Source organism: Amblyomma americanum, chromosome 2 (assembly GCF_052857255.1).
Source record: "Amblyomma americanum isolate KBUSLIRL-KWMA chromosome 2, ASM5285725v1, whole genome shotgun sequence".
In the NCBI taxonomy this organism is placed as follows: Eukaryota; Metazoa; Arthropoda; class Arachnida; order Ixodida; family Ixodidae; genus Amblyomma; species Amblyomma americanum.
This window is the reverse complement of record NC_135498.1, coordinates 47,436,498-47,459,219: the sequence shown is the minus strand read 5'-3', so window position 1 is coordinate 47,459,219 and position 22,722 is coordinate 47,436,498.

The following is a 22,722-nucleotide window of genomic DNA, read 5'->3' as shown; positions in this document are numbered from 1 at the left end:
GAAACGTGATGAAACGGACACACCACCTACGCAGGCAGCGGCGAATGAGAGGGCATCACAGGGAACGAAGATATCGTATCATCTCTTGTAGAAGCACATCAAGTTGGAAGCACTTTCTCAGACGAGAAATTGCGGCGTTGCTTCGGGTTACGTTTCATGGGCTTAAGTGCGTGCGGATATGCCCTTTTCCCGACAAAGTACTGCCTCAAACTTTTCGAATTCACGAATATTTCTTCCCGTATTTCCCCACTCCCACCGACCTATCCTCCTTTCCACTCCTTTCCATTCCTTTTTCTCTTCCTACATACGATGCGCAGCAGGTGCTTGCTGGCGTGTGCTCTTACGCTCGAGAAGCCTGTATAAACATTCGAATTTCGTGCCAATACGCCTTTCTAGTCGGCAGGTCTGGGAAGCAAAAAAATAAATAAAAAGAATTCAAGTAAAAGCTCCAGAGACATCGAGAAAAGGAGGATGCATCCAAGACGGAGGCGAAACGAAATTTCAAGTGTGGCTTGCTGTAGACTTCATCTCGAAAACAGCGGCCTGCATTGTTGAGGAGAGTCTCCCGCAGGAGTTCTCCTTTGCCTGCCTTATTTCCCGCTTTTACTCAGCTGTACATCGCGCTTTTGTGCGTGTATGGTCGTCGACGCCGAATTCTTCTCGACGAAGAAAACTTCAAACTTCGTGCTGCCAGAATTCCGGATCTGGTATGGCAGTTTAGCAGGAGGGCTCCGGCACGAAGCGAGATCGACAGAATAAGAAAGAAAGATAGTAAAGTAAAGAAAGAACAGGGTAAAAAAAAAGAGGGGAGACGGAGCTTTGATGCGAGCCAAAAGTTGGTCGAGCCACCAGTCGAGATATTTCAAGATTGGCTCCAGTTGAGCGCAAACTGCTCAGTGGTCCGTGCGTTAAGGTAGTTCCTCGCCGGCGTTCCTTTCGAGGCCGGTTTGCAATTCCTCAAGCTTGTTTTATGCGAAAGAAACGAAAAAAAGAAGGAGGAGAGAAAGAAAAATGAAAACGAAAACGAAAAAATGCAAAGGCAAGAGGCAACGTGCTGTTCGCTTTCCTATCACATATATATTTTATTCAGAATGTCCTTTTCTTCGCTATTTTCTCTTTGTTTTTTTTGTTTTACTGCCGGCCTTTCGAATATGCGCCGTTTGGAATTTGGGTTTCGACGTAGAGCTGGAGAGACCGGACAGCGCGGCGGTGGGCTCGCTAGGCGAGTGATGTCAGCCGAAAGAAACGCCCCCTCGCGTCATTGGAAAACGCAGCCGGCCCAGTCTTGGGCAATAAGACTGGACACCCGGGCAGTACTACGCTGGAAGTCTGGGAGAGAATGTGAACTATAGGGGATAGAAGACAGGGGCCGGGGTGGGTAGGGAGTTTCAATATTTTCTGGTGACCCAAGTTCTGGGTTTGCTCGACGAGGGTTGGGCTCGCACCTTTTTCAAGCAGTTATTTTGGTTCCCTGACCGCCTCAATAAAACCTATTTACTGGGTTTTGTTCTTTCAAGAACAACCTTAACTGGAGTTAAGGTTGGAGTTTTGTTTCGCAATTATTAAGTTAAAAAAGAACAAATACACGATTCTGAACGGTATCACTCCACGAAATAAAAAAAAAATATATATATATTGCGTTGGAGTTAGCAAACCGTGAAGCGAGATCTCGAGGAAACGGATGGTTGAGGCTGTAGTAACTTTTTCAATGCTCCAAAGTGGGCTTCTTTTTTCAGAAATTTTTCAGTGCCATAGGACGGGCAGTTAAGTTATGGTGCTGGTGAGCTGAAGTTAAAGGCTAGACATGTAGTTAAGTTAAATCAAGTGTTAAACGAAAAGGGTAAAGGCGAGTAAGCCAACTCCTAATGAACCTGATGTCGAAATGTCTTCTGTGAGTCGTTCATTCAGTGGGAGATTTTTTAATTTAATTCAGCCTAATTTTGATGCGCATGCTGTTCATTTATCGATACGTTTACCACGATTTACTGGGCACCTAATCTTCACTCCTCTAGGCATTTACTGAGGAGAGAGAGAGAGAGAGAGGGAGTAGAGTATGGAGGCATGTAGGCCTAACGTATTGATTTATTGCGAACAGCCATTCTTGCCGTTAAGCGTCGTCGTATCGTGATTGATACATTAGAAACAAGAACCGTATTCTCCCTATTTTGTTTGATATGCTAACACGTCGCTCTTTCCCGGTGGTTCGGAGTTCGCATGGCAAGTATAAATAAGATGGGACGTACAGATGTGTCTATGCTTGATAGGTTAATGCTTTTATAGTTTTTATTGTTTGAATTTTGTTGTCTTAAACTTTTTGCTTGCTTAAACTTGTACGTTTGGTTTGTAATTTTTGCCACTATGTTCATGTATATTGTAAAGAAGAAGATGACAAAGCAGATGGCTCGTGACAACGAAGAAGATGGTTCTGCGCGTCAGCCGCATTGCTATCGCCACGTGTGTCTGTGCCCGACCTGGTTTGCCCTCGCACTATTCTTGCCCCTGTTCCTGTCCTCCTAGCTCTTTTCAATACCCCCCCCCCCCCCCCAGCCCCCCTTACATTTGGTGGAGGTGCGGGGTAACAGCCCTGGAATTGCGCAGCCGCACTCTCCCGCCACCTGCGATGCCTAACGACGTTCAGCATCAAGCCGTGCAAGTGGGGCCAGCTGTTACCTGCGCCGGCTCCCTTCGCCAATGGGACCCGGTCATCTTCAGTGGGACCGATGAGCAGGATGTCGAAGATTGGCTCACGTCTTACGAGAGGGTGAGCCTTTACAACAAATGGGACGATGCGACAAAACTAAATAACGTAATTTTTTATCTCACCGGTGTGGCTAACCTGTGACCGGAACCACGAGGTGGACATCCGAACTTGGTCTGTTTTCAAGACAACCTTTTCCGAGAGAGAGAGAGGGTTTGTTGATAAGAAAGGCAGAGAGGTTGGCCTGAAAAATAAATATCTGGCCTGCTACTCTGCTCTGGGGGACGGGAAGAGGAGATAAAAGAAGGTCACGATGGGGGACGATGATGATGGGAGGAGGCAGATGAAAAACTACTTAAAAAAAAAAAACAAGGCACACTTTCTGACATCACAAACGCGAGACAAGGTCCGTGTCGCTCAAAAAGCGTGAGAGCGCTCGCGTTGCCTTTACAGTTCTAAAACTATCTGGCAAAGCGCCGAGGATCAAATCCTCAGAGAGGAGCGATGTGTCCATAGGCTTCAGAGCAGATGCGAGTATGAGTCTTTCACGTGCATACGCTGGACACGCCACTAAAACATGTTCTATAGTCTCTAGCACGCCACATGTGGTACATTCCGGGGAGTCCGCTTGTCCTATTAGGTGCAAGTATTTGCGCGTGAATGCCACATTTAGACGTAGTCTACGGATAACGCATGCAATAGGGCGAGGTATTCCGCGAGGAACTGAAAAGGTCATCGTCGGATCAAGCCGTTTAAGGCGGATGTGGCGGGTGTCTGGCAGGGCCCAGTACCTAGCCGTCGCCCTCCTCATCAATTCCGAAAGGAGACAAGTTGTGTCCACTATAGAGAACGGTACAGCTGTACGCAGGCCACTGCTGAAGGCGCTCCTTGCTTCAGCGTCGGCGGTCTCATTTCCATCGAGTCCGCAGTGTCCGGGGATGCACTGAAACACTCTACGGTGGCCGTTTCCCTGAGCAAATGATACCAGACTAATAATATCAAGAGCCAGAGCTTGGTAGGCTGTGTGGCGTAGGAAGCATCCTAAAATGTGTAGCGCAGGTTTACAGTCGGTGAAAATGCACCACTCCTGAGGCGGTTCTCCGCAGATGGGGCGAATCGATTCCCGAAGGCCCACAAGCTCTGCAGCGGTTGAAGTAGACTTGTGTCCCAAAAAGAATCTGCGGGTCGTCTGTTGTGCAGGGATTGCGAAAGCTGCTGTTGATGCATTTGGAGACGCAGATCCATCCGTGTAGACGTGCACACATTTGTGGTATTCTGACCAGATGTAGGCAAGTGCGAGTTGCTTCAGTCCGCTAACTGGCATCGCAGACTTCTTGATTATGCCAGGGACATGCAGGCAGACTGAAGGCTGAGCCATTACCCATGGGGGCTGCAAGGAATGATGCGGCAGGGCAAAGTCTCCGAAGTGTTTGGTCGTCCTGCTGTCCGGAAACTCCGCGCCGAACAACGCTTGCGCGAACGGTCCCAGCAGTTCGGCGAAAGCTTTACCAGTTACATAAAAGATGTCATTGACATAAGCAAGCGTGTCAACCTCGACATGTCAGAAGCTGACAAGATTAAACACATTTTGAAGGGTGTTGACGACGACGCCTTTCAGATGCTGGTAGCGCGCGACTTGCGCACTGTTGCCGAAGTCGTCACCCTCTGCAAAAGTTTCGAGGAGCTGCGGAAGCAGAGGCTCCTGACTCGTCAGCACCCCCGACAGGTTGAGTCGCTTTCTGGGCTGACGCCAGCATCTGACACCTCCTCCTCCCTGCTGCGACAGGTGAAAGACTTTGTTCGGGAAGAAGTGGCGCGTCAGCTTTCTCTTCTGCCGAGCCCTACAGAGCGAGCTCCATATTTGGCTCCGGCTCTTCGACACGCCATTCAAGAGCAGGTTGCCGAGGCTCTTCCACCCGCCCATCCGCCACCACCTGTCGCCGCTGCACTGACATACGCCGACGTCGTTGCCCAAACGCCGCCCTCTATGGCCGCTCCACTGACATACGCGGACGTCGTCGCCAGACCTCGACCGCCTACCAATTCTTTGCCTCCAATACCTGCGCAAGCGGTGGCTCCTTCTCTTCGACCGGCTCCGCTAGTCAGCAATCCCTGGCGCACCATCGACAACCGGCCTATCTGCTACAATTGCGGCTTGCCTGGTCATGTGGCCCGGCTCTGCCATCGTCGTCTCACAGTCTACGCGCCACCTCCTCCAGCTCCCGCGTACTGGCCTTCCACGAGTCAGTACTCCAGACTTGCTGAGTCGCCGTCTAGTCGTCCTTTTTCTCCTGACCGTTCGGCCCTTTCTAGACACCGTTCATCTTCACCGAGGCGCCGCTCCGTTTCTCCTATGCGACGTCGCCCCAATACCGCTCAGGAGGAAATTTAGGTGCCGCAGTTCCTGAGGCGAGAACTGTGCCCTTGTCGAACTTTCCAAGGCCTCGCATATCCTCTGCTAATCTGATCGAAATTTCTGTCGAGGGCATTTGTCTTGGCCCTTGTGAACACCGGCGCTGCGATTTCTGTTATGGACGAAAAGTTTTGTCGTTCGTTGAAGAAGGTAAAGACGCCGATTGCTGGACTGTCGCTGCGTATACGCCCAGCGTCGAGTACATCAAGCCGTCCGCAGTTGCGATTCAGTTGTGATTCAGGACTCGCTCTACACGATAGTATTCATCGTGCTGACTTTCTGTTCCTATCCTGTTAATCTGGGCTGGGATTTCCTTTCCGCCCATGAAGCTACCATTGACTGTGCTCGAGCGGAAGTCGGGTTCTCCTCTCTGCCCAATCATTTGCTGGACGCTACTCGTGTTGCCTGTGTTAAAGCCCTCGCCGCCGAAGACATCGACATTCCCCCATGCTCTTGCGTTCTTGTACACCTGTCTTGCGACTCTATCGGTGACGACACTGTCCTCTTTACTTGAGGCCATACTTTTCTGAACCGCAAGTGTCTCCCTCTGCCATACGCTGTACTGACTGTGTCCGCTCGCCTCTCGATACTTTTGGTCTCTAACCCGTTTTGCTGCCCTACCGCTTTGCGCCCTGGTGAATTCCTCGGCAGTGTGCAGCCCATCGCATCTCTGCTCATCCGCGAGGAGACCGACGATACACCGCTCCTCGCCATGAACGCGCTCAGCCCTCCTGCCCATACGCCAGATCCCTCTTCTACCGAATTGTTCTTCCGCTCCATCGACGCAGATCTTCCCCCGCTGCAAAGAACACAGCTTCTCGCCCTCCTTCATCAATTTCGCTCTTCCTCCGACGCTCACCAAACTTCCTTGGGTCGAACTTTCACCGTCACCCATGGCATCGACGCTGGTGCCCACGCGCCGCTGCGCCAGCGCCCCTTTCGTGTGTCTCCAACCGAGCGCCAGAGTATTACAGAGCAAGTCGACCAACTGCTTCAAAACGGCGTCATTCAGCCCTCAAGCAGCCCTTGGACATCGCCTGTTGTCCTTGTGAAAAATAAAGATGGCTCCATACACTTCTGTGTCGATTACCGCCGCCTTAATAAGATAACGCGCAAGGATGTCTATCCGCTCCCACTCATAGGTGACGCTCAGGACTGTTTGCAAGGGACGGAGCTCTTTTCATCCCTCGATTTACGTTCTGGGTACTGGCAGGTCCCCATGGAAGCAGCCGATCGTCCCAAAACTGCTTTTGTGACCCCCGACGGATTGTACGAATTTACTGTGATGCCATTCGGCCTTTGTAATGCCCCTGCAACCTTCAAACGGATGATGGACACCATTTTGCGTGGACTCAAGTGGAAAATGTGTCTATGCTATCTCGACGACATTGTCGTCTTTTCTACCGTCTTTGAAACCCACCTATCCCTCCTGAAGCATGTTTTGACCTGCCTCTCTGACGCTGGCCTGCAGCTCAACTTGAAGGAATGCCATTTTGCTGCGCGTCAACTGACAATTTTAGGCCGCGTTGTCTCTAAGCAAGGCACTTGTCCCAACCCAGCCAAACTTTGCGCTGTCGCTGCCCTTCCCAAACCTACTTCCACCAAAGACCTGCGCATCTTCTTAGGTCTGTGCTCTTACTTTCGGAGGTTTATTCGCAACTTTGCTTCGATTGCTGCGCTTTTAAAACAACTGTCCGGCAGTTACGACTTATCGATGTGGTCTCCGGCGTGCGACGATGCGTATAACACCTTGCGCCGCCTCCTCACAGCGCCGCCCATACTGCGCCATTTCGACTCGACCGCTCCTACCGAGGTCCATACGGACGCAAGTGATGTTGGCCTCGGCGCCGTACTCGCCCAGCGCATCTGTGGTTTTGATGAATACGTTGTTGCCTACGCAATCCGCTCACTTACGAAAGCTGAATCTAATTACTCCGTCAGTGAAAAAGAGTGTTTGGCCATCGTATGGGCCCTTGTCAAATCCCGCCCGTACCTCTATGGCCGCTGTCTTGACGTTGTGACAGACCATCATGCGCTTTGTTGGCTTTCCTCATTAAAAGATCCGTCCGCCCGCCTTGCCAGGTGGGCTCTTCGTCTTCAAGAATATGACATCTGCGCGGTCTGTCGCTCCGGCCGCAAGCATCAAAACGCTGAGGCCCTGTCCCGGTGCCCACTTCCAGCTGAGATCGCCAGCCTTTCCACCTCTGGTCTTCCCGTCGTCGCTTCACATCAGCGACATGCCCTCAGCGCAACGTAGCGACCCCTGGATCGCTTCTCTTCTCGACTGTCTCTCCTACCTCACGGCTGCTTCTCCATCCCGTGCTCTCCGCCGCCATGCTTCCCACTTAGCGATTCGCCATAACCTCCTCTATCGCCGGAACTACAGCATAGACGACCGCAAGTGGTAACTCGTTATTCCTCGCCACCTGCGCACGCACATATGCGCCTATTTCCACCCTGACTCATAATGCGGTCACGCGGGAGTTTTCGAGACGCACCCGCATCCGGCTGTGCTATTACTGGCGCGGCATGTACACCTTCGTACTTAAATACGTGCGCTCCTGCCTAGCCTGTCAACGTCGCAAGCCATCTCCTCATCGTTCTGCTGGAGAGTTGCAGCCACTCCCTTGCCCACCACGCCCTTTCGACCGTATCGGCAATGATTCCTACGGCCCGCTTCCGTACACTGCGGTCGGCAACTGTTGGGCTATCGTTGCGGTTGATCATCTCGCGAGGTATGCCGAAACCGCCGTCCTTCCGTCTGCCACAGCGACAGACGTTGCCTTCTTCCTTTTGCAACGTTTCGTCCTTCGTCACGGTGCACCTCGTGAACTGCTCAGCCGCTGCGGACGCGCCTTTTTGTCCGATGTCGTCACAGCCCTGCTCCGCCAGTGCAACATAATGCATCGAACCACCTCCGCCTATCATCCGCAGACCAACGGCCTCACCGAGCGATTTAACTGCACCCTCGGGGATATGTATGTCGCATCCAACCACTCGAATTGGGATTTCATCCTCCCTTATGTGACTTTTGCCTACAACACCACTCAGCAGTCCACTACTGGCTTCTCTTCCTTCTTTCTTCTTTACGACCGTCATCCATCTGCTACAATAGACACCATTCTGCCTTACCAACCTGACACCTCCGAATATACCCCTGTTTCCGGAGCCGCGCAACACGCAGAAGATTGTCGCCAAATCGCCCGGTAACTCACAACTGACGCCCAGTATCGCCAGAAATTCCGCCACGACAACGCTCACACCACATCGCACTTCTCTCCTGGTACGCATGTGTGGCTCTGGATACCGTCAAGCACTCCTGGACTGTCCTCGAAATTTCTCGCCAAGTATCACGGTCCCTGCCGTGTCCTAGAACACACATCTGTTAATTACGTTGTCGAACCCCTCATGCCATCTCCCAATCTCCGCTGCCGCGGCCGCGAGACAGTTCACATCCAGCGTCTCAAGCTTTACTACAACCCCTCCATCTTACAGTCGCCGTAAGTCTCCAGGATGGCTCCTCTTCTCCCCGGGGGTGATTGCAAATAAATAAAGACGTTTAAAAAAAAAAGAAGATGACAAAGACAAAGCAGATGACTCGTGACAACGAAAAAGATGGTTCTGCGCGTCAGCCGTATTGCTATCGCCACGTGTGTCTGTGCCCGACCTGGTTGCCCTCGGAATTTTCTCGCCGCTGCTTCCGTCCTCCCAGCTCTTTTCAATAAACCCCCGCCTTACATTATATGTATTTCCTCTCCCCTAAAACCCTGAAAACTGAATTGCAGCACCCGCCGCGGTGGCTCAGTGGTTAGGGCGCTCGGCTACTGATCCGGAGTTCCCGGGTTCGAACCCGACCGCGGCGGCTGCGTTTTTATGGAGGAAAAACGCTAAGGCGCCCGTGTGCTGTGCGATGTCAGTGCACGTTAAAGATCCCCAGGTGGTCGAAAATATCCGGAGCCTTCCACTATGGCACCTCTTTCTTCCTTTCTTCTTTCACTCTCTCCTTTATCCCTTCCCTTACGGCGTGGTTGAGTTGTCCTCCGATATATGAGACAGATACTGCACCATTTTATTTCCCCCAAAACCAATTATTATTATTATTATTATTATTATTATAATTATTATTATTATTATTATTATTATTGGTGTACCAGCACCAAGACCTTTGGGTTGTTCCTGGGCACCGAAAAAATAGATTGATCATCATCATCATCATCATCATCATCATCATCATTATCAATAAATACAGTGCAATACAAAAAGTCATCTCTAGTTCTGAAGTCTTGTCAGCTTCAAAGAACTGCACTTCTAATGACGTTATGCATTGATCGCAAGCCCGGCGCTGTTCTAAAAAAAAACTTGTTTCTTAATTGTTGCAGTTAGAACATCAGTCCGAATAGCGTACTGATTTAGCCAGCACAGAAACTGCAAGAATTGCCCGAGGGGCATCTGCAGCCAACGACTGTTTCTTGTAATGCGCTTGGCTGAGCGCTTACAAACGTTGTTCATGCATGCCTTGTGCGACTAAGTTCCGTTGTTGCTTCGTGGCCTTTTTTGGTATCGGCTATTTGTGGCGCAATTTGATGCAGACGCTTTTTTGATGGTGCGTGAAATTTCACAAACAAGTGTGCCGAACAAAGTTATTGCGCATCGAGCGAAAAACAAAGAAAATAAGATGATGCTATATAGTTCCTGCTTTTCTTTGCCCCTTCCAACTTTTCAGATTTATTCAGTCGTTCGAGAATCTTACTGCTTCCCCCACGCGACAGATTTGAGGCGCGTTATACCGAGAGCCAGCCGACTGTAGGGTCAGCATAATGAAATTCTTTTTTTATCAATTATGTTTCGTTCATTTTCTCTGTAGCTTTGTATTTGTGCTCTCGCCATGTGCGCGTTCTCTTGCACTGGCTCAATGCTTCTTAAAGCGGTACAGGCACAAAGTTCATGGTCATCCATTTTTTTTGCTTGATAGAGGCCTACGGGCCCAGCAATCAAGAAAATAAGCTCAAAACACCTATGCGCAGCGTCAATAATGAATTACAAACGAGTTTGTACCGGCAATTTCTGTCTCGGTCGGCGCCAGGGCTGAAGTCACCGGCCATCCTTGGACCACCACATTCCTGATGACATTGGCGCTGGCGGCAAGCACTGATTGTTCCTGTGAACAACGAATTTCTTTGGTGATTCACAATAATTGGGGCAAGTGCACCGTTATGTCACTCGATGCGGGTGAAAATGCCGAGCGGCTCCTCAAACAACTTTCAATGTCATATTACACTCTAAACACGAATACGCCTATGTGGGAGTAAAAAAGGAGTAAGCTGTCCTTTAGCTTACACTCTTCTATAAAAGTGACTGCGTCAGAGGACAGCTTACTTCATTTTTGCTTTTTTTGATTAGAGTATATATGTTACACTCAACGCCTGCGACTGAAACTTACTGGAAGGCATCTCCTTACGCCTATAAAAGAAATGATGTCATTTGTATTTTAAGAAAGTCAACTGGCACAACTTTTCACCTATTAAGTTTTTATGGTGCTATAATTGGCAACAACTCAAGAACGGAGCGCCATATGCCTCTCAAAGAAGGCCCTCCAGCCAATGGCGTCGACTGATTTTCGTGATGTTATAGTTATTGCGTTAGCCCGTTGTTAGTCCCCTTTTATCTGCCACCCCCTGCGAGTTCGCGCAAGCAGGTAGAAGAGAACTGACCACAACGTCATAAGAATCGGTCGAAGCTATTGGCTGGAGGGCATTCTTTGAAGGCATTTGCGGCTTCGTCCTTGAGCTGTATCCGACTATAGGAGTAAAGCGGAAAGTTGAACTATAGTCGGATACAACTTAAAAACGCAGTGGCTGTTCACCGTCAAAGACCCTTTTCCAGCCAATGGCGTCGGCCGATTCTCATGACCCTGCTAGTGTGACAGAGCAGGGAGTGGTAGATGAAAGGGAATAATCCCTCTCCATTGTGGCGCAGCTCCCTGAATTGTCACGCTAGCAGGGTCATGAGAATCGCACGACGCCATTGGCTGGAAGGGGGTTCTTTGATGGGGAAAAGCCCCTGCATACTTGAGTTGTATCCGACTATAGTTGATGTATGAAAAGAAACAGCGCAGGGTCAAATGACAGCGCAGTTAGAGAAGACAGGCACTATCAACTGAAGTTTTATTTGAAAAAAATCAAGAACGCAAAATATGCAATCCTTTCGCAACCAGGTGCGAACGTGCTAAAGACAAATTAAACACTGATACTTCAGTCAGGTGCGTCCACACATTAGTTCTGTCCTTTGTCTTGCGGCACGCCAAGCTGACTGGCAGATCCCCGCTAAAGCGTGGCCTTGGAGCCTGTTCAGCCATTAGTGATGGATGAAAAAACAAAACAACCGATTTGGCATGTAATCATTACATTATTCCTGCACAGCTGTGACGCCCTCTCTGCGTAACCAGCACAGTTAATTGCACCAATTAATCGTAGAATGACAGACCAGCGTGATGAATCTTTTCTGTAACAAAGAATTGAAAAAAGTGATGAAGATGGAAACAACCTGTCATAATTAGTCGGTAGAAGCTCAGGGGTCCTACTGGTCCTACTTTTGCTAGTTTAACCTGGCTTCTTTGATTCCTGAAATGGGCAATCCACTCGGGCAGGGGCCGGAACATAAGGAATTTAAGTCCGTTAAACATGACCCCGGCCTAGTTTATCCGCATTTCTGTGGTTAAAAAAACAAAAAAAAACAAATAGGGCAAGAGAAACAGCGCCTGCATTTCTCTTCCTTGTACCTTATAGTTTTTCGCTCGACATAATAACTCACACACCCGAAAAATGAGACTGCTTAGTAAAAAAAAGTGAAAAGATAAAGGAAAAAAAGAGTGGGGGTGGGGGGGCTTTACCTTACTATCCAGCGGCAACAAAATAAGCATAGGCGAAAACAGCCAGCTGGGCGTTCAATAAAATTGACTGGGTTTCATATGGACATGAAGGTTTGCAGCTTGAACACCACAGATCTTGGAGAGAATCAAGACAAGGTCAAGGCTTGCTTTAAACGGACAATTAGATAGTGTAATCCAATTTTATTCGCACTAAAAATATGTTTTATGGTTCCGTCTGGGCATATAGATATGTACCAGGCAGAATTAGAAACGTATTTGTTACTGAGAAAATTTAATTAACAAATTTTCGCGGCACTCGAAGCTTGTGACGTCTACGTCAAAAATGAAGTGGATGACTCTGAAGCCTAGCCTCTGATATTCGCCTGCCCCCCCCCCCCCCCCCCCCCGTCACAAAAAAAGAGAAAAGAAAAGCTGGTAAATTAGGCTAAGACAACATAAAACATGCAGCGAGAGCCACGATGGTCCTCCATTCTCGTCCCCTTCTTCTCCTCTTTCTCTCTACTTCTTTCTCTTGCTGTCTATTTAAGCTTGCCTTGTGTCTTCTTCTATTTTCTTCTTCGCTTGTTCTTCCTTCTTCTTTTCTTCTTTTTCTTTTCCTTCTGTCTCTCTGCTTGGCCTGCATGCGGATTACTACGACATCTACAACTACTGCAACGTGCTTCAGTTACACGACCACACAGGCTGGGGTCCCAGTAACCGCTCTCGCTGTAAATTTTTGTCCGGACTCCGGATTTTACTTATGAAAATGGCCGGCTGGGCCGACAACTAGAATTTTTTTTGGCGTTTAATTTTTTTTGGCGTTTTATAGATTATGAAAGCTACGATTTCAGTGAAAATATAGCGTTTTTGTCTCGAGAATGCCGTAATTTATCGATAGAGGCCAACTTCAATCAGCCCTCTATGTCCCTTTAAAGGAGCAGGCCTGTATTGCCATAACGCTTTACGACAGGTGATAGTACGAGCGTAGATAAATGCTTAACAGTGAAGAAATTACGGTTCATCAGCCGGAAGAGCTGCAAGCTTCAGTGGGCAGGCTGACTCTCCTTTCTTCACAGTCGTCAGCACCGGCGCCACGGTGGCTGGGCCCCACGTGGTCGCTGTAAGTCCGGAGCGTTTCCCTACAGCCTGCTTCATAGCCACTCTCTCGGCTTTGCTCCCCCCCCCCCCCCCACCCCTTCCTCATCCGCCCAAATATCAGCTCTTTCTTCTTCCTCGTTAAGGGTAGCAAACCGCATTTTCATTCCTCTCTATCACTAGGCTTTGGCTCGAAGAAACTCATTATTATTTATGACATATACTCGCTGATATGACTTACAGCGTTCTTTAAGGTGCCGCTTGGTCTCTCTCACGCCATCCTTTAAGGGGCTCTGAACGGGGCTCTCAATAAAGGTTTGATATGCCTGGAATGTTAAAGGACGCCGTATCACAAATATCCTACAGCAAGAATTTTTTAAATGTGTTTTGTAGGAGCTGAGTTATCCGTAGTAAAAATTTGAATTTCAGCATCGTTCCTTTCCTCTCGTCACATTTCGCACGCTCAAAGGTTGGCGCTCGTCCGCCGGCTCCACCGCCGCCGTTTGCGGGAATTTCTCGTGGGACGGAGCTTCCTGACCCGTCGGAGTGAAGCCGCTGACTGGCCACGGTCATAATAGCTGCGTGACGCGTGAAAGAATCTAACCAGTAGCCAACTTTTAATCTGCATACGCAGGAGCGTGAGACGGAAAACTGCGAGAGCATGAAAAAAATGACCGGAATGGACTGGCCAACTATCGCGCGTGGTAGTGGGTTTTCTGCTGCGTGTAGAAGTGTATTATAGTTGGCTCAGGTGCTCACGACGACACAACGTAGTGATTGAGCGATTTTATGCACTCTCCTCAGAAGATGCTTCAGAGCCCCTTTGAGATCCTGCCGCAGCACTTCTGCATTTCCTGTCCCTTCATGCGACACGACGGCTTTATGACATAACGTCAAGTGCCCAAAACACCCATTTATCCTTTTCCGAGCCTTGACGCTAAAGTAAAATAAGCACATTCAGGAATCATCCACTGATAACGAGTGCAACAAGGGCCCCTTCTGGAAAGCTTCCTGCTTGAAAACTTATCCATTCGTTGTTTGGTAATTGCACAGACGACATGAAAAGCGGAGTCACGACCATTGTAGCCATATTTCTCTTCCGTGTTCTCTCTTTTCTATGAGTACATGTCCAGCTGCACATGAACGAGCAGTACCGACAACCTTCGTGTAAAAAAACAAAACAAAGTCTATAGGCAGATTATCATAACGCAGCAAAGGAAAAACAAACAAGGGTTCGGCCTGGCATTCTTTCACGCATAATTTCTTTCTTTCTTTCTTTCTTTCTTTCTTTCTTTCTTTCTTTCTTTCTTTCTTTCTTTCTTTCTTTCTTTCTTTCTTTCTTTCTTTCTTTCTTTCTGTCTGTCTGTCTGTCTGTCTGTCTGTCTGTCTTTCTTTCTTTCTTTCTGTCTTTCTTTCTTTCTTTCTTTCTTTTCTTCCTTCTTTCTTTCTTTCCTTCTCTCTTCCTTTCCTTCTCTCTTTCTTTCTTTTTCTTTCTTTCACACAGCATTTCTTCCTTTCTTTCTTCCTTTGTTTCTTTCTTTGCTTCTTTGTTTCTTTCTTTCTTTCTCTCTTTCTTTCTTTCTCTCTCTCTTTCTATCCCGCCTTACTTCTTCCTATTCCCTTTTCAATCGCCCCTTGTCGCTCCCGGCAGCCCCGTCGTCGGCGACATGCTTAGCACGCTGTCAGGGGGCGTCGTATAGTCTGAATCGCAGCTCCTTATTTCGTCGTCGCCGCCATCGCCTCCGCCCTTCTACTCTGCTTTCTCGCCCTCCTTTTACTCGTTGGAGAATCGAATTGACGCCTCCCTGGGGAGGTCTTGCTGGCGGCTGTTTCTCGCCAGAAAAAGATAGAAATGAAAGCATAAAATGTGGTGTGGGACTGCGATCGGCGCCGCTCACGGAATCGCGTGTCTGCGCGGGGGCCACAAAAGCGAGTATGTGGCGATAGAACCAGGGGAGCAAGAGGTGGTGGGGAGTGGTCGGATAGGTTGGCTGGTTTGGTGGAAGACAAGTGATGTCTATATAGTGAAATCTATTTCTCTCTCTCTCTCTCTCTCTCCTCGTTTCCCGTTTATTTTCCCTTCCACGCCGCCCGCGGATTCCTCTATTCTGTTTCCCTGATTCCCTATCGGGTCGCCGGTGCTTTCCCTTTTATCTACGCGACGAATCCTCGCCGGAGCTCTTGTGCACGTGTAAGTCGACGGACTGAAATGCGCGCTCTTTCCCGCGGACAGCGACTCCTAAAGGGCCGATTTGAGGCTGTTTATTCTCGGCCGAGTCTTCTTCTGATTTTGTTCGTTTTTGGCTTTGGCGGCGCTCGTTTCCAAGATCGGGAGCGCTCAATCGAAAACACTAGCGCTTATTCGCGAAGGTGAAATCATAGTTTTGTGATATCAGAGGAACGAAAAGAAAAAAAGAAACAAACAGTAAAGGCTGACTGTTTTTGACAGGTGACATTTAGTGGAAGAAACTTCATCTAGGAGGGCGGTAAGCTCACACAGAAAACTGCTCTTCTCTCTTCCGATTGAAATTTGGTGGCGGGATGCAATCATCACTTTTCTGACCTGTAAAATGACAGCAAGCTATATGCGAAGGTCTTAGAAGCTGTCGCGACGACCTCAACCTGTTATTCTCGCTCTGAGTTGTGCCACCGAGCATCTTTTGGCCTTTTTTTTGGATAATAACCATACCTATATTTTAAAGTTTCGTGGGAGTGGTTGGTATCATTCGACCCCTAACAAACCTGTACATGCGAGTGACTTTGCGCTTTCGAAAGACATGTCCTTGAAGTCGACCTTCAGCTTCCCTTTACACTGTACAGAGCTAAAACCAGGCAAGAAGGAAAAATATAAACTCCCGTGTGCGCAGTGTCACAACCTTTACAGCGTTATTTGGAGGTTCACACTGTAATTATTGTTGGCGTCATAACAGACGCTTATTCAATAAAATATTGTACCATCTGGAGCGAATGAAACGCGAGCAGATCAATTAGAAGCGAAACAAGAATATTGCAATTCGGGGAAGTTAAGTACTCGTGTAATTTATTATCACTTCGAATTTCTGATGGTAGCTCTTTTAAACTCATCACGAACGTAGTTTGTACTCTTTTTCCTCGGGCTATTTGTTTCTTTTTTTCCGTATTTGATGTTTTAGCTTTCACATTTCATTTGTTCGCGATAACACGTGCTCACTTTTATGAATCAAATTTGTGTATATTATACCGGGTGCTTCATATTAATCCACACAGATTTGTCTTTTAAAAGCTGTTGAACATACGTCGGAGTGGTCTGTGGAAGTGGATTGTATGGCTAGTGGGATTATTTGCGTTATAGAGTGAAATGAAAAAAAAAACGACTGATTAAGAACAAAGCAATTAATAAAATCTTTATTTTGAAATTTACGTGTCGGCAACGTGGTTCGTGATATCGAAAGGGTAAAAGTTGTCTTCGAACACAATTTAAGTTGGCTTTTCCACTTCGCACATTTATCAAGAAAAATCGCTGTTCGTGATGTCGTCACGGAAACAACGTCAACATTTAATGAAACAGTAGAGGTGCCTAAGTAGCGCATGCATTAAAATAATCAAGCGACGCCATTTACCAGTGTGCAACGTGGGATACCCAACCCAACGACTTTTTCAAAAGCGTGTTTTTTTTTTGCGTTCGATACCTCGAACCATAACACCTGTTCTGAAATTTTAAAAACTTAATTCGCCTTCGATGTTGCTATGAATTTAACAATATAGTCTTTTGGCTCGAAACTTGAAATGAAAAAAGGTTGATTAGTTAATTTTAGCTATTAAGCCGCATTTTGCTTGTACTTTAACATGCAAATGTTGTCTACCTTGCCACACAGTCCACCAGAATAGACCACACTGAAGAACTTTCCAAGGCTTTGAAAAGACAGATTTGTACTGAATGATTTCAAACACCAGGTATTTCAGTAAGTTTATTTTCATAGTTACCTATTTCTGTATGGTTCAACGCCTGGTGGAACGCATGGTGCTGGTGGTGTACCTAGTTAATAAGTCCCGTTTGAGCGCATCATTGGCTCCCGTATACTGTGAACTCACTGCCCGCTATGGCTGTGGGTGAAAACAGTATTTGTACTCAGCCTGAATCATGACGAAGAGCTAAGACTTGATTCATTTCAGATTAAGAAATACTTTGATATTTACAAAATGCGTGAAAATCCAAGACTTTCCGCATTTTATTTTCTTTTTTTTTGTGGGATCGTCGACGTTTCTTAATCTGTTTCCTACTGACGTCAGTTTCGGTGAGAACTAATCTCAAGTTCTTAAACAATGTGTTTCCTATAGTTCTGTAAGTGCACTTTGTTGCGACCAGTGCATAAGAAGTGCACCCGTCGCAGCAAACATAGCAATAACCAAAGGTATCGAACAAAGCAAACAAATAAAACAAATAAACAAAGATAAACTTAAAGCGGCATCATCCTAAGGAGTCGCTGTTGTTGTTCGCATTGAAATGTTAGCGACTTTGTTCTACAAATAAACCGTGGAGAAAAGAAAAGAACAAGAAGCGAAACTTGCTTTAAAAAGCAGGTCAAGGAAACTACCGTCGTAAACGACAGCGTTCATACTGTGCTAGGTACAATACGATAAAAAGAAAATGTTACGGCGCGTGCGACGGAGCAGTAAACGAAAACTGGACGTAAAAGAAAACTTGCTTCACGTATACATAAATATATGAGTTTTCCGAACTCTACCCCCTTCCTTTTCCGCCCTCCAACCTTCTTCAGGCATATCTCGAGAGAGGTGGCTTCGCCGCATTTAGAAACTTTAATCAAAGTCGTCTCGAAGTGAGTAGTTCTTCGAATTTCCGTTTCCTGCGTCGCGAAATTACCATGACAGGCATTCATACACCGAGACCGATAAGAAGGGACAAAAAAAGAATGGGCGCGAAAATAAATAATAAAAAGACAAATAAAGAAAACAAAGCCAGTGCCTGCTGCGCAGCGCCCCTCCGTTGCATATATAGTATCTCCTCATTCCTTCCCTGCTGCTCCTGCGACGAGGAGGAAAGAAGGAGGAGGAAAGGAGCAGAAGGAAAGCGCGACGCATGCTTCGCTCTTTCCTCCTTTCTCTCAAGAGGGAGGGGAAGAGAAGAGGTAGGAGGAGAAAGGAGAGGATAGAAAGTTGTTGTTCTCCGTCTTATATTTCGTCCTCTCGAGGCATGGGTTTCACTGCGCAGTACTTTTCATCGTAGCTGAGCAGGATTATGACGTCGCGCAGTCGTCACAAACAAGCAGACGCGTGCGAGCGTATATGGATACAGAAACGCGAGTTCCAAGCCACTCCGGAATGTCTTTACTTTCTCCCTCCAGTTCCAACTTGCCCCACTTCGCCTTTTCGGCCGCTTCGTGCTTATTCGAATCCGGTATACGGACCCCGTAATATAGGAGCGCAGTTTGCGAGCGTTGCTGCGAGCCGACGTTCGCTATACGGGTGGGAGTAAAGGGCGCTCGGCCCCCGTAGTTTATATTTATGAGGATCCACCTGATTTTCTTATGCATGCGGGGATATAGCTTCCGCGGCGGCCGTTGTTCGGAGCTGGCGCGTGTGTACGTCGGCCTTTCTCTCTCGCTCTTTCTCTTTCCCCCCTCCGAGTGAATTTGCTTTTTCCGGGGTCGCGGACGGAAACGAACAAGTGTGGCAGCCCCGGAGAAAGCTCGCGAGGCTGCCAGAAGTCGCCCCGCAATTTCTCGCGGATGAGCTTCCGCTCTGGCTTGTTCTTCTTTTTGCCCCACCGGCGGATTCGACCGAGTCTTGTTCTCAAGCTCTAGCGCGGCTGTTTGTTTGGATCAACTTCTCGCTGCCTTGCCGTGGTGGTCTCAACGCTGTAATAAATATTTATCCTTTCTATCTCCCCGGAGCATCTGAACGTCGGTTGATTTTAATGCGGCTAGAGCAGCCGCATCAACTATGAAAAGAAAAGCTATGCTCGGAGTTATATAGAAAGAAAATAAACACAGCGAATAGAGAGGTAAGTAAAGAACAAGTTCAATTTTTCTCGAGACCTATATGAACGACTGTAGACGTACTGCTTGGATACAGAGTATTAACGGTTATAATGAAAAGTCGCTTCTACATGTGCCTCATTTCTTGTTCCAGGAAAGTTGGATTCAGGAAGGTCTTTCTGGGCGCTCTTCGGCAGCTGTAACTGAGCGAAGTTGTGCTCTTGCTCGCTCGCCTGTAAATGTACTGTTTGCGTACAGCGAAGTAATGGATATAACGAAAAGTCGCCACTATGCCTCAGTTTTGTTGCAATATAGCTCGACTGCAGGACGGTGTCTACATGGTGAACATTTTTTTGACCACTGCAGCGCTAGGCTCTTCTCTTGTATTGCCGCCATCTTACTGCCGTCCTTTTTGAAAAGTGTCAAGATTTTACCTTTTTCCGAGTAATTAACTGTGTGCTCTGTGGATGAAGCTGTTTGCTTGTTCCGAGTTAGTTTCCTGTTTCGTAATTGCGACCGGCGTCGGAAGAACACGCAGTCCTTATCACCACCCGTTATCGTCTTATTCTTATCGCGTGCATTGTTCTTTTGGAACCACGTGAATAGATCGCATAACGTAACTATCTGGTACAACTAAATGCACCTAGCGAATAGTGATTTGCGCGAAGAAAGCTACAACAGAATTTTAATAAGAGGCGTCAAACGAGAAATCATTAGTTAAGCACGTTAAGATTACGTAAGAGCAGAGGAAAGGAAGACATCGGACTCGCTGTCAGTGCACTTGCAGTGGGAGTCTTTGGCTGATACCATTGATTAAACCGTCAAGATTCGCCAGCAGCCACTGACAATAAGAAAAGCGCATCATTTTTCCTGTTAAATTCCAGGGCACATCTCATTATGGCTGCCATGAGAGCTGCAGTTAACAAAACAGGGCGCATCAACAAGCCGCAAACTGCCGATTTCTATCATATGCTGCCTGATAGAGCATTGCAAATCGTTTGGCAAAGCTACAAAACTGCGCTGATTAAAACTGTAAGCCTACCTTCGTGAATGAGATAAGCACCTCTGCGATAAGAGCGCCATAGCTGAATCATTCAAGGCCTGTTAAATAGATGTAAACCTATTTCATTGGTAGTCCCAACTGATTTCACCGTTCCAACAGGTTTGGTCTTCCTGGACAATCATTTTTCTGTGTAGGGTGGAGGGGGAGGGTGCTCTGGAAGAAGGTTTGCTATCTTACAATACATGTTCAGCATACTCGGACAAAAATTCTAAACATTAAAAAAATTGTAAGGTACTTTTACGGAAATATTGAAGATAATTGTCCATTCTCCCGCTTTGTAGCAAAATCTTTCAAAGTTTTTGCATCGCTCGCATCGAGCAGTTAAGACTGCCATAGAAAACCAATGGGGAATGCTTTTGATGATAGCAAAAACGTTACTAGCAAAAAAAAAAATTGGAAGACTGCCGACGGGAGATCTGTGGATATATTGATTGTTATGGTGAAATCCTACAATACATAAAAAATTGCGTTCATAAACTGGTCCCCGTTCACGATGCTTTCGCCCAGAATTGTTTGGCATGAATGCAACTGTAGCGGATAACTCGCGTGTATATAACTCGATGTCTCGCTACTGCAGATACATTTATTATACTGCAGTATAGCCTCAAAAACAGGAAAACGGCGAAAAAAAAATAAACACGGTAAGCACGAATTCGGGCGAGTTTGCAGGTCATCAAGTGTGTGTCGTATATTTAAAAAAGTGCTCGCTAAACCGCTCGCTTGCTTCCTTCCTTCGTATCATTACTGTGCCCTCTCCACCGGCTTCCCCCTTCTTCCTTGTCCATTGCAGTTCTTTCTCGTTTACCCAAATCACCGCATTTAAAAACGCATTTCGCTCCGCGTACGAGGACCATTAGCACTTTTGCACACGCTACTCTTTTTTAGCTTGCAGGCCAAAATCGCATTAAGCTCCAGGCGTTTCCGTCAGCCGTCTTTGGGCGCGGACTATAGTTTATTTAGTTTTTTTCTTTCAGAGAGCGACACAGGCAGAAGTAAGACGTGCGAGATCAGGCAATATAAATATATCAGTTTAAAAAAATTTACAAATAATGTCGAGCGACTTAAGAAGAGTAGCACGTTCATTCCCCCCCAAAATGCGCCGCTAAATGCGCTTCGCGATTTCTGCGTGGAAAGCGGTCGTGTTTTGTTAGACCGCCCCCTCTTATTACGTCGCTGTAATGAAGCTGTTAGAAAGAAATTGAGTTTATTTTTTGTTTGCCCGTTTTTTTTTCTCTCCTCGTGCCGGAGGGGCTAAAACTTGTACGTGATGAAGCCCGCGAGCCGCAAATAAGCACAGCCGCACCATTTCTGTGTTCTCAATTATTTCCTCGTACAATGTTAACGCGCCGAGCCGACCCCCTTTTTTTCCCGATTCCTTAGGAGTCTCCTCCTAATCGTCTTTTGCTTCGTATGCGGATCTTTTTCAGCTGTACACGGTTCTCAGCCTCTTCTTTCCAACATTTCCTCTGCGGATATATTTACATGCGCGGTCGGTTTCGCGGAGCTTCTTTTTTACGTTTTTTTTTCGGTTCCTCACTTTCGGTCGTTTCGCTGCGAGCCGTTCTTGCTAACTAACCACCGGCAGATAAATATACCCGGTGTTGCATAACCGTTGCGAGCGCATTAAACATATCTTGCATTTAACCCACGAGGTTATTAACGAAGCTCCTCTTCAGGTACTATTTTTGGTGCCATACTTGCTGCTTGTACAGGTATAACGGCAGCGCCTGCGGGGCTAGTGCGAGCAAGGCCGAGAGTTTAGTGCTACTTGCGGCAAACCGTGGCGAGGCGTATCGAGCGAGGAGGGAGTAGTTAAAAGGGGGGGGGGGGGGGGGGGGAGTGCTTTGCAGCATGGCGGGGAACGTTGCTCGTTGACTAATTACCGCACTTGTACCTGCCTAGCAGCAATCCGAGCCTTTAAGGAAAGCATTAGCTCACAAAAGGTTTCTCAGAGCCTACATGTGGTTTTTGAAAGCAACACTGCGGAATGATTCACGTTGGCCTGCATGTATAGATTACGGCATTATAACCATAGAGATGCTATTTTAATTGAAAACGGATATTTTATAAGCTGGAATTCGCCGAAAAATGAAATGCAGTTGTCGCCATAAGTGGTCGATTCCGCGAGCAAACTGAATGCGTCTATACCTTTCTGACGCGGATCCAAGAGGCTGGGCTATAATCACGATTAGCTTCCCAATGGTGATCACGGAGTCCTTTTTCGCGTAGATGCCATGAGTTTGAATCGAGCGGCGGCAAAATTGTTGAATGTTATTTTTTCAGCAGTAAGTGCGTTTTACGCTGCCGAGCATACATTGGCATTATACCCATAAAGGCCCATAATATCGATCTCTACTGGGAACAACACTTGGACGGAGCTGTCTGTTCAGACACACATTTGGGCGCTTTTCCATTCAGCCTCGATTGAAAGCCATTCAGGCCCTTGTGCTCAGAAGCAGAACTGAATTGAAATGAATTGTACTCTTATTATGTGCAATTCACTCGTGACACTTGCGAGGGCGTGTGGGTCTAGCATATATTCACGGCGGCCTATGCACGTACTAGTTTGGTCGGCGTTGACTGCGGTAAAGCCTGGTTCTAGGGTTTTCA